At 40.7% G+C, this 12,195-nt stretch overlaps 1 long non-coding RNA gene across 1 annotated transcript; it reads right to left on the minus strand.

The window, feature by feature from the left end:
- Positions 1-511: 511 nt before the first annotated feature.
- Positions 512-9,410, minus strand: LOC112058821 (uncharacterized). Its single transcript, XR_002888002.3, has 3 exons — positions 9,204-9,410; positions 4,174-4,363; positions 512-1,440 (listed from the first exon to the last, which is right to left on the minus strand). It is a non-coding gene; the product is annotated as an uncharacterized LOC112058821 (long non-coding RNA).
- Positions 9,411-12,195: the final 2,785 nt, after the last annotated feature.

Raw genomic sequence — 12,195 nt, forward strand, 5'->3', positions numbered from 1 at the left:
TATAGGGTAAAGCAATAAACCAATTGCTTTTTGATAGTTTGGTATGGAAATACCATGTTATACCCAGGGTGAGATCCAGAATAATGAGTAGTTGTGTCCCCCTGCCCTCTAATCTGGTGTGCCTTTTTCATTGCTTCCCTGCTGTAACCACCAGTCCTGGTCTGCTCACCAACAGCCTCCAGTATGTGAGTTACTCCCAGCTGTGTCTGTGTGAGTTGCAGCCTACCAGACTCACATTGGCTTTTTATTGCAGGGTGATCCCAACACACTCCCAGACCTAGCTTTCCCCCCAAAAATGTATATTTTGTACTGCCCAGTCTTTTCCTGGACAATGCAAGCTTATTTAATTTTTTTCATTTAATTATAAAAATGATAGGCACACTATTGCTGTCCCAAATAGAGTTTCCTAAACATTACAATTCAAACACACTGGCTTAGAGTTAGATAAAAAAATTAAACAAGTTTATTAATTAGAAAGAGAGAGATTTTAAGTGAACACAAGTAACGAGGCATAAAAGTCAGAATTGGTTACCAGAAAAATAAAGGTAAAACACAAGTAATGTCTAACTTAACAAATTAGGGCAAATTCAAAGCAAAGTCTCTCTCATCACATGTTTCAGTAGTTTTACTGGCTGAATTTCTTTCAGTCGGGATCCCTCCCCCAGTCCAATGCTGCTTCCTTTATTCTTCAGCTATTGTGAATGCCGTGGCCAGAGATAAAGGGAGAAATCCTTTTGGGGTGTCTGGCCTTCCATTTTATAGTCTTCTCCCTCCTTTGAGAAGCATCTCCCACTGGGAACATGGTGACAATCAGAATGTGTGGATGCTATTTCTTTTCTAAGATGTAGATTTTTCACCCACGTTCCTTTTGCTGCTAATGAATAGCCACTTAGCAGGTGATGGCCCATTTGACCTTGACCTTTGTGTCAGCTTGCCCTTCCTCACTGAGGAATTGGTTTGGCTGCTCCCCAGGCTTGAAATATGTCTTAGAAACACCACACAATGGACTCTGATAACTTTACGTACAATGTTGCCACACATATATTATCAGGACAATATGGACCTGTGAATTATGTGTTTTCAAATGATACCTTACAAGACATACTTTGTACAAAGATTATTATAACGGTGCGCACGGGATGAATGCAGGCGTACAGCCCGTCACAGTGCGGCTGGGTGGTGAACCACAAAGTACAGGCCATGCAAAAGAATCGCAGCAATGTGCTCTCATCTTCAATGAGCTGTCTCTTTTGTGGTCAGACGTCCCATTGGCAGCGCAGAGGAGGAGCTGGCTCAGCTGCAGGTGGGTAAGGTGGGGACTGGTGACAGCTTAGGACTGTCAGTAGAAGCCCAAGCAGCTCCTCCACAGTCTTAAATCAGTCAGTGCTCCTCCCAAAACTCAAGAGACTCCACAGTCCTAGGCTGTATGCATTGCAAGGGCTGTAGGGGAACCACAAACAAGCCATGACTTTTACACGCTATCCCAGTAACCAACATTCAGCCCTGGTGCTCTTTTTGCATTTTGACAGCTAGCTCTGCAATTAATAATGCCAGAAACGTGAATGAAAAGTGGGAAAAGCACTGACATTGGGCTTCATAGAGTCCAAAGACTGGTTCTGTCAATGGATCCATGAGCAGTGCCAACAGCAAACAGTATTTGACCTCTGTGACCTAGCTAATTTTCCAACTGGCCTGGGACTTATCAGTTGTACACACATCCCTCTCTGTGCATCTGCACAGGATATGGGCACAAATCAAGGACAGGAATTCTTTCTGTTCCCTAAATATGCAGGTGTGTGCAATGACAAATGTCAGCTCTAAATTTACAGAAGTATTCATGATGCATACACACTCAGACAATCTGCCCTCTGCCAGCTGTCTGAAATGGTTTCCTTGCTGACAGAGGCATGGTAAGTACATTTTGTGGGCAGATCTGATGGAGGATTACTCTATAGCCGTCTCAAAAATGTGTAAAACATTTGTTTTGTTGTATCCTACAAAATATAGCCATGAACTTTAATTGAGTGGGGGCTTTAGGGGGGGGGGAAATCTATTGAACCTAAATATGGCTGAGGGAAAAGACACACGTATTTCGCTTATGCAGCCATCAGATGGACAATGAAAAGGAAGGCAATGATTAGTGGCTCAGAATTGTGCAGGCAAGTGCTCATCAGTGTTTACAGCACAGCGTAAACATGAGCTTTTCTCATCACCAAAGTAAAGTGAGAAACATGGAGAGACTACATCAGGTTTAAAAACAAACAGAAGCCCATAAAACAGCCCAAAATATAATCCAACAAAGGAGAGCCATGACAAATGAGCAATCATAAGACACAATCAAATAGAAAAAAGGACATTCCTGAATTATCCTCACCTGATTCTATGTGGTTGCTTCTATATTTACTTTTAGGGTTTGGGGTTTTGTTATGGCTCTAATCCCACAAAACAGATACATCATCCTCCGTGATCTCTGATTAAGCACACGCCCATACACATGTGAGAACCCTGAACTAAAGTTGTAAAAATAGATTTATTATATATTATAAATCAATATGTAGTTAGATATAATTTTGAACACTGTATCATTGCATTTATATTTTTGTTAATAAATGTGTCAAGATGTAAGTATAGGAATGGGAATGGCCCCTTTTTAAATAGGGTGGGGCCCTTGATGGACTATGTTTTAGAAGGGGGATGTGAGCAGAACGTGTTGTGTTGGAGAGATCTGTTGGTGTGCAGCTCCAGAACAGGAAAGACCCCGCCTATGTGAAGCTCCTTAAAATGCTCAGGACGCTAGCAATATTAAAGCGATCCTTCAGGACAACAAAGCATCATCATTGAGGATCTAAACACAGCAAAATGGTGATGTGCTGCCGATGTTTTAACACTGGGGTTTCCCACAAAACACTTTTTCATTCAGGTGGTGATAACTGCACATGTGCCAGGGATGGGTTTGATCCCAGAGAGTGGGGAGGAAAGATTTTGGAATTTATGCCTTTATTTTCCCGCTATGACAAAAAAACTTTCTTAGAACCATAGGCAAGCTAAGAGGCAACACAGCTTGGCAGAATTTACTTTCTAAGTGCACATTTCAGGAAAAGATTTTACTTTGATCCTGAGAAATATCCAGTGATATTTATGTTTAGCCCAGTGTTCGACTGTATGATTTGAATTGGAGGATGAGGGTGAAGACCCTGGATACCCCACAAATGCAGCTGTGACTGCAGCACAAGTAGGCATACCTGTGCTAGCTCTAATCTAGCTGGCGTGGGTAATAATGGTAGTGAGGACATAGCAGCATTGGCTTTGGCATGAGCCAGGTGCCCCAGTACAAGCCCAGTAGGGATTCTGTGTACATACTCAGGTTGCTGGCCTGCATTGGGGTTCCTGCCACTGTGTCTTCACTGCTATTGTTGCCTGTAGTAGCTAGATCAAAGCTAGCATAGATATGCCTACCCAAGCTGTGATCACACCTTCATTTGTGGTGTAGACATACCCCAAGTCAGATCCTCCTCCAGAAATATTTTTGAAAATAGTTTCCTTTGGTGCAGACCGGTTCATTCTAAAGTCAAGAAAAAGTTTGTCAGAATCATTTGGAGCCCTAGAGTGGTAACTCATCTCTAGAAGCATTTATTTAGATGCATCTAGATGGGGCGATTGCTATCTGAGGCAGGAAATCATCCCCATTTTGCTTTCAGTTTGGCAGAGGAATTATAACAAGGGGCTCCCAGCAGCCCTTGAAAGCCCCTCAAATATTTCATTGCAGACAAGGTAATATGTTCTGCAGCATTCCATCCTATTTACAGCTTTCTACAGACATGTAGGCATCATGCTGCAGCTCAAACTATGTAGCTGAAAAAGATAATTGGTAAATCAAATAGCAGTGTAAATCACTCCAACTCTATCCTGATCTCTCATTCCAGCAGGTGTTATCTTGAAATATTTTATTCTCCTTTTTACTCCTTAAATACATATAACCCAGCACCAACCTTGCTACATCACTACTTTCTCCTCAGTTCAGGAGCTGCCTCCCTGCCTGTAGCTTTAATTCCCCTGTGTATTATTCCTCCCTGCTACATGACTGAAACATTGCCTTCTTTTGCTCCCTTTTCCAATGCAGTCCTCTGAGTGGTTTTCTCCCCTATGAGCTCTCTTTTAAGGAACCATGCTCACCTCAGATTTTTGGACATCATTACATGCAGGGCTGTTAGCCCCTCAGCGTATGGAATTCCTTTTCAGGATCTCATGAGAGGATACATTCTGGACTGAATGGATCTCTGGCTGTGAATGATCAAAGCTGTTATTTGCTGTTTATTTCTTCACCCCTTCATTTGGCTCCTGGGAGGATGTTTCAGCAGACTTTCTAGAGACAGAAAAAAACAATATCCTATTAAACTAATGACCCTTGGTTGTATTGTCTACAAATGAATGCAGGCACAGACAAGTGCCCAGATTTCTGTGCCCAACAATCTTCTATGTGTTTCCTAATATAAAATATGTGTGCATAACATAATGAAGGATTGTGGTTATCTCCTTTACTGATAATTATTGTGCTCAAGCTATGACACTCCACTAACTGCTTTCTGATTATTAAGGGTATAATCAAAGTCCATGTCCTGATTTTCTGGTATAGGACTTTGGTTGCCCTCCATCTGTTCTTCTCATTCCATATTTCTCAGGAATTTCCTGTGAAGGACATAAAATCTTTTTGTTTTGTTTTTTTTGTTTTACAAAACCAAAATTTGGGGCCAAATTTGACCTGAAAACATATCATTAGTAAATCAAGTTTTCTATACAGATTCCAACTCTTCCATTAGACAAAACATGATTACTTGATGTGCATGTGCTATGCTCATCATATTAGCCACATGAGGTCATTGTGTATTTGGTACTGTATGATTATTAATCACCCTGATCCCCAAACTAAGGCTTATTAGGTTGTACTTGCAGGAGTTTCAGTAGGAATAGTTCCAGAAGGGATGTCTTAACTGTTCGCTGAGCTCTGGCGTACTTCATTGAACATCCTTCTATTTTTCTTTAGGTCTTCATTGTCCTGCATTTATCTTTATTTAATTTTTACATCCAGAGGCCTCAGTCATGTATTTTCCTTATTGCCTCTTATTGCCTCAGACAGACTGGGTTGACCTCCAAATGACAAATATGCATTTTTCCTTTTGTAGAAGGAGGTACATGAGTACAGTTTTTTAGCCCTCAGAGTTTGGCTTCAGTCCTATGGCAGCCATTTCTCCATGGCTATATGGACAGGGCTGATGCCCCCTCTTTTGACATCAGTGTTGTCCATCTGCTGAGGGGTAGCAAATTCTGGGCCCTTCCAGTTTGCCTTCTCTTTGGAGGAGAAGACAGTGCTGCAAAGTCTGGGGATAGTGTAAGTGTAACATGTTTTATTTATACACGTACACCAGTCCTGGAATGAGATGGTCAAACAACATGCAGACAATCCCTTCTTCCAAGAATCTCAGCCCAATTCCAATGCCAGGTTCCCAGGGAGAAACTCTTGTCTCAAGAATGCACTCTAATCAGAGACCACGTAAGAGAACAAACCCTCCCGCTGTTCTCACAGCACCATCTCTCTTGAAAGCTGCCTCTGCACAAGACTTTGCCTAATACAAAGCTAACAACACCAGGACATCTCTTCCCAAGAGTCAAAACATGCTGGCATGCTAAGAAAAACAATTTGGAAGACTATGTGTTACAGCACCATCTGGTGGTGCCTATTATAGTTTTGAAAGTATATTGTTATTTAGTAAAAAGAAGAACAGGAGTACTTGTGGCACCTTAGAGACTAACAAATTTATTAGAGCATAAGCTTTCGTGGACTACAGCCCACTTCTTCGGATGCATATAGAATGGAACATATATTGAGGAGATATATATACACACATACAGAGAGCATAAACAGGTGGGAGTTGTCTTACAGACAGACATCATCTTCCTTTCCAAAATGAAAAAACTCGTACAGATACAGACAGACATCATCTTCCTTTCCAAAAGACAAGTCCCACCTGTTTATGCTCTCTGTATGTGTGTATATATATCTCCTCAATATATGTTCCATTCTATATGCAAGACTAGAAGGGATGATTGTGACCATCTAGTCTGACCTCCTGTATAACATAGGTGACAGAACTTCCCCAAAATAATTTCTAGAGCACATCTTTTAGGAAAACATCCAATCTTGATTTAAAAATTGTCAGTGATATAGAATCCACCACGACCTGTGGTGATTTGTTCCACTGCTCACTATCAAAAATTTATGCCTCATTTGCAGTCTGAATTTGTTTAGCTTCCACTTCCAGCTGGTGGGACGTGTCATGCCGTTCTCTGCTAGATTGAAGAGCCTATCATTAAATATTTGTTCCCCGAGGAGATAGTTATAGACTATAATCAAGTAATCCTGTAATCTTGTCTTTGTTAAACTACCAGTAAATAAACTGAGCTCTTTGTCTTGATGAGTATAAGGTATATTTTCTAATCCTTTAATCATTCTCATGACTCTTCTCTGAACCCTCTCCAATTTATGAACATCTTTTGTAAATTTAGGACACCAAAACTGGACATAGTATTCCAGCAGCAGTTGCACCAATGCCAAATACAGAGATAAAATAAACTTTCTAATCCTACTCAATATTCCCGTTTATGCCTCCCGGAATTGCATTATCTCTTTTGGCCACAGCATCACGTTGGGAGGTTATTAGCCATGATTATCCACCGTGACTCTCAAATCTTTTTCAGAGTCATGCCTTCTCAGGATAGAGTCCTGCATTTTGTAAGTACTACATTCTTTGCCCTGAGGTGTATACATTCACATTTATTCAAATTAAAATGCATATTGTTTGCTTTAGCCCAGTTTACCAAGAAATCCAGATTACTCTGAATCCGTGACCTGTCCTCTTCTTTATTTACCCTCCCTCAATTTTTGCATCATCTGCAAATTTTATTGATGATGATTTTATGTTTTCATCCACATCATTGATAAAAAAAGTTAAATAGAATAATGCCAAGAACCTGTCCCTGTGGGTCCTCACTGGCAATATACCCTCTTGATGACAATTCCCATTATAGTTACATTTATAGACCTATAAATTAGCCAATTTTGAATCTATTTAATCTAGCTAATTTTATACTCCATGGGTTTTTTAAATCAAAATGTCATGTGGTACTAAATCAAATGCCTTACAGAAGTCTGCATATATTATGTCAATACTATTACCTTTATCAACCAAACTTGTAATCTCATCAAAAAAGATATCTAGTTAGTTTGATAGGATTCATTTTCCTAAACCCATATTGATTTGCATTAATTACATTATCCTCCTTTAATTCTTTATTAATCAAGACCTGTATCAGTCGCTCCATTATCTTGCCCAGAATCAATGTCAGGCTGACAGGCCTATAATTACCTAGATGTGACAAGTGTCACAGGTGTGGAGGTGTCCTGTTGGAGGCCTCATGGTCCTGCCTCACCCCATCCCAGAAAAAAGCAATAGAGAGGTCCTCCAAGCTGCCTAGAGCAACTGTGTGGAGCACAGTCAATGAGAGGGGCTGCAGGGAGCAGCCAATTGTGGCACAGTAGGCTCATATAAAAGGAGCTGCAGGACCAGAGTGAGTTCAGTCTGCTTGCAGGAATGGGGGAAGCAAGTGGTGCTCCTGCCTGGCTGCAGGAGCTGAAGGGCTAGACAGAGTATCTGCTAGCAGGGCTGGCTGCAGGAGCTGCAAGGGACTTATCAGGTAGTGGCTGGGAATGACTCAGCAGGGAGTTGTGGTCAGTGAGTCCAAGAGGGGTGGGTCAGCAGGAAGGCTGGGGTCACTGGGGACTCAAATAAAGGCAAGGAGTTCCCAGGGAAGAAGCCCTCAGGGCACTGCTCAATTCCAGAGTAGGAGCCTTGCAACTTGGCCGGACCAAGTAAAGCTACCATGCTGGGTCCTGTTGGACTGTTTAAAGATTGAGTCCAGGCAGGGCTGCAGGACATTTTACCTTGTGTAACCTGGAAGGGATTGTTTGGTTAGCACAGGGATCCCCAACGCAGTGCCCGCAGACACCATGGTGCCTGCCGGGGCATCTAAGTGCACCTGCATACTGGCCGGCAGACGAGCATCCGCCGGCTAGCATTTCAGCAGCAACGCCTATTGACGTTGCCGCTTGTCGGATGTATTTCGGCGGATGCTCGTCTGCCGCCACGGTCCTCCGTGGCTCGTCGTCTGGCGCCTGTCAGACGAAAAAGGTTGGGGACCACTGGGTTAGCACATGTACTGAGTGTGGCTTAGCTAGAGGGCTGAGTCACCAGAGACCAGCCTGACAAGCGCAGCAGATGGCATGGGGCACCATGAGCAAAGGAAAATGAGAAAAACTGCAGTCACAGACACACGTGACCAGTGGGTGCTCGCGAGAGGTGAGTGCACCCCATTACACCAGGTCAACCTGGTTATCCTTTACAATAAATTGAAATGGAAAGAGTATTATCTTTACCAGATGATAAGACTATGTCGTCTGTTTCTTCCCCAAACAGAACAGAAATATTTATTGAACATTTTTTCCTTTTCTGTATTATTGTTACTAGTTCTACCATTTTCATCTATTAATGGACTAATACCATAGCCAGGATTCTTTTTGTTTCTAATATATTTTAAAAACCTCCTTATTTCCCTTAAATCTGCTGGCCATAGATTTCTCCTTGTGTCTTTTGCCTTCCCTTATTAGTTTCCACAATTCCTAACTTTTGGTTTACATTCATTACTATCAGCTACCCCTTTCTTCCCTTTGCTTATATATACATATATGTTCTTAAATTATTCCTAATTATCAATCACAGTTTTCTGATTAAATTCTTCCTCTCAGATGAAGCCTTGGACAGCATTGATGAACACATTTTGTAGGAATGAATGGTTCACTTTATTCATATACTTAGTATATTGTGATGGGCATTAATTCCTTGTCACCGAAGTCTGTTATCTTCAGAAGTCACAGCATCCCAGCCCTATTTCTCCTCTTTAAAATATCTACATGAAACTACTAAGAGAGATGAGATGTCACAGACTTACCTGCCACAAAAGTACACCTCCCCCCAGGATAACCCAATACTAAGAAGAAATCAGCAGTTGGATGAAAGGTGGCTGGCCAGTAAACACATAAAAGGAAACAGGTAGGAGAGGAAAATCACTTTGAAGAACTTGCCAATACTAACCTTACAATCTCAGCATTCATGACCAATTTAAAGATTTCAGCTGCTCTTCAAGGGGAGCTGCAAGTATAGTTGAGCATATTGCCGAAATCCAGCCTGGATGAGACAAAGACATGGATAGCCATGGTGATGTGCACATCAGTTAGTACTGTTGACTGACATAAAGCTTTCTTCGGAGGGATGAGAAAGCGGCATCCACTACTTTCCCAGCCTTTGTTGACCAGGGAGTGAAACTAGCATTGAGAAGCAAACTAGAGTCCCCTGCGTGGCGGTGCAGAACACCAGCATTAAGCCAATTACAAGTCCTTTTTTGAAATCTGAGCTTCAGCTGGTTACTGTGAAATACAAGTTTTCACTACTATGTTTCTGGGAATAGTGAAATCTGTACAAGAAAGCACTTTTGTCCAGCTATATTTAGCTTTCTTGTGAGACTTCATTATGCATAGCACTGTGTGATACATGTCACATGGAAATAATAGAGTAAAACACCATGCATGCTTTATGGAATCACATCCCTTGAAAATATGGAGTAAACAGCAAGTGTTATGACCAGTGTTAAGTTTCACCAAAAGCATGTGTTGGTGATCTAGCCAAAACTACTATTGTTTCAGTAAATACTCTAGTAAAACATGTAATAAAGTATAAAACACAGGTCATTATCCATTTATTGCAGACAATCTTTCATTCGCTTTTCAATATGAAAAATATGAGCATGGTTTAAGCATTATTGTTGATTCCTGCCAAATTAGGTTTTTAATCCTAGTATAAGGCTATTATTATTAAAGCAAAACATTCTTCCTCTCAGGTACAATACTGCTTTGTCTAACTTCAAATTATGTCTTAACGTACCAAATGACCAGTCAAATTTGTGCACCTCTGTTTTAACAGCCTCTCTTGGCACCATCCACTGTTTTTTTGAGTAGTGGGTTAATATACTTTGATTGGAATGGAAGAAAAATATATACTCTATGCTATTGTGGTCTACTGCATGGTATTTTGAATACAATGAAAGTGTTGTGTAATGATACCAGACAGTGCTGTCATGAAATGCCACTCAGCTGTTGGGCCTTGAATGTATCAATTTCCTCTCTCAAAACAAAGGGGAAAATGTATAACTGGAATATGCTAAAACACTCTTCCCCACCATTTACTGTTTGAGTTCACCATCAGCTATTTATAGGATGGATATCAGCAGTTGGTCCTATCATCCTTGCTATCATCCCCTGAAGAAACTGCTGAGAAAATTCTGCAGTTGGCCACCATTTTATATTTTAAACAGGAGATTTATTTTATTTGATACAGCAGCATACTTTGTGTGAGACACAAATTGTCTAATAGAGATGGACAAACCAGTTCAGATAAATTAAGAAAGGTACCAAACTCAACTCAATCGCCAGCTCAAATCCAGTTCTGTCATCCATTGATCATATGCTTTGATACAATCCAACATGATCATCTTTGGAAGATACTGAAGACATGGAGATTCCAAAGCATCTCATTAAACTCCTCACAGGTCTCTATCACCAACAATAGATCATGTTGTAAACAGCAATAGGGGACAATGAGTGGTTTTCCACTGAGCAGAGTGTGAGACAAGAGTCTCTTTAACATATACATAGAATTTATTACAAGACAAGCCTTGAAAGGCTTTGACAAAGTGGAAGGAGCTGGGATCTCCATTGGTGAACAACTTTTAACTGACCTCAGATATGCTAATGACATTATGCTGTTTGCTACAACCAACAGTGCAATGCAACACATTTTGGAGTATGTAAAAACTGTTAGTGAGGAATACAGACTAGTCCTGAATGTGACAAAGGCAAAATGCATATACGCTGACACAACTAACAAACAGGATGCAAGCAGACATCACAATTAATGGACAAGCTGTAGAGGCAGTAGGTGACTTTAATTCTCCGGGATCATATATATCCAACCAAGAAGGCTATTGCAAAAAAAAAAAAAAAAAAATCTGAAGACTAGGGATGACTTGCTAATTTATGGCCTTCCCTAAGATACTGTAGAAATACCATGGCATCTCTAAATGTATGAAGTTGCGACTGGTGAAAAAGCCTAATTTTTTCTGTAGTCATTTATAGATGTGTATCATGGGAAGAGAGTGCTGCTGACCCGAAGAAAATTTAAGATTTTGAAACATGGTGCTGGTGAATATTCTTGGTATCTCCTGGACAGAAAAAAAAAAAAAAGATGAATGCGTATGTTAGAAATATTAGTGGAGAGAAGCAGATCCTGATGCTAGAATTCAACATATGCGAAGTTATGTACTTTGGTCACATTAGGTGTAGACATGGAAATAATATTAAGGAAGTTATTATGGAAGGAATGGTGGAGGGTCATCATAGTGGTGGATGATCAGTGACGAGATGGACTGATGGTGTATGTTAGATTACTGGAGGTTCGGCTGCTGAGTTCTCAAAGGTAGTGATGGATTGTGAAGGCTTTTGAAAATTCTGCTATCTTGTCGCTGATATTCAGACATGGATAAATAGCTTGACTTTACCAAACTCTTGTCCCATGACACACAGGAATTCTGGTAAGAGACTGAATGTTTTTCCATGATATGGACCAGGGTTACAAAAAGTTATACCTCTTTCACATAGCAGAGGTCAATTTCAACTTAAAAATCAAATGCAGATAAAACATAATATCAACCAAAAAATAACATCTGCAAACTAAGGCAGCCAATTAATGACATCCACCCACCAACAGAAATAGCTAAGATAGAGGTTGGTATATTGGCCATCTGTCAGTAACAGTGGCTTTCTGATTCCACAGCTACTTGTTCTCAAAACAGTTCATTCTGGAGTGGCCTGTTCAGCAACTCACATCGATCCATTGCACTACCTAAAATCTCAGAAGATCTGGATGAGGCAGTGTATTTTGCATCATATTGCATGTGATTATGCTCCTAGGAAGATACGAACTGCAATACTGCATCAGATGCTTGGTGTATTTAGTTCAGTATCTTGTCTCT

The sequence above is a fragment of the Chrysemys picta genome, chromosome 3, assembly GCF_011386835.1.
Source record: "Chrysemys picta bellii isolate R12L10 chromosome 3, ASM1138683v2, whole genome shotgun sequence".
Taxonomy (NCBI): domain Eukaryota; kingdom Metazoa; phylum Chordata; order Testudines; family Emydidae; genus Chrysemys; species Chrysemys picta.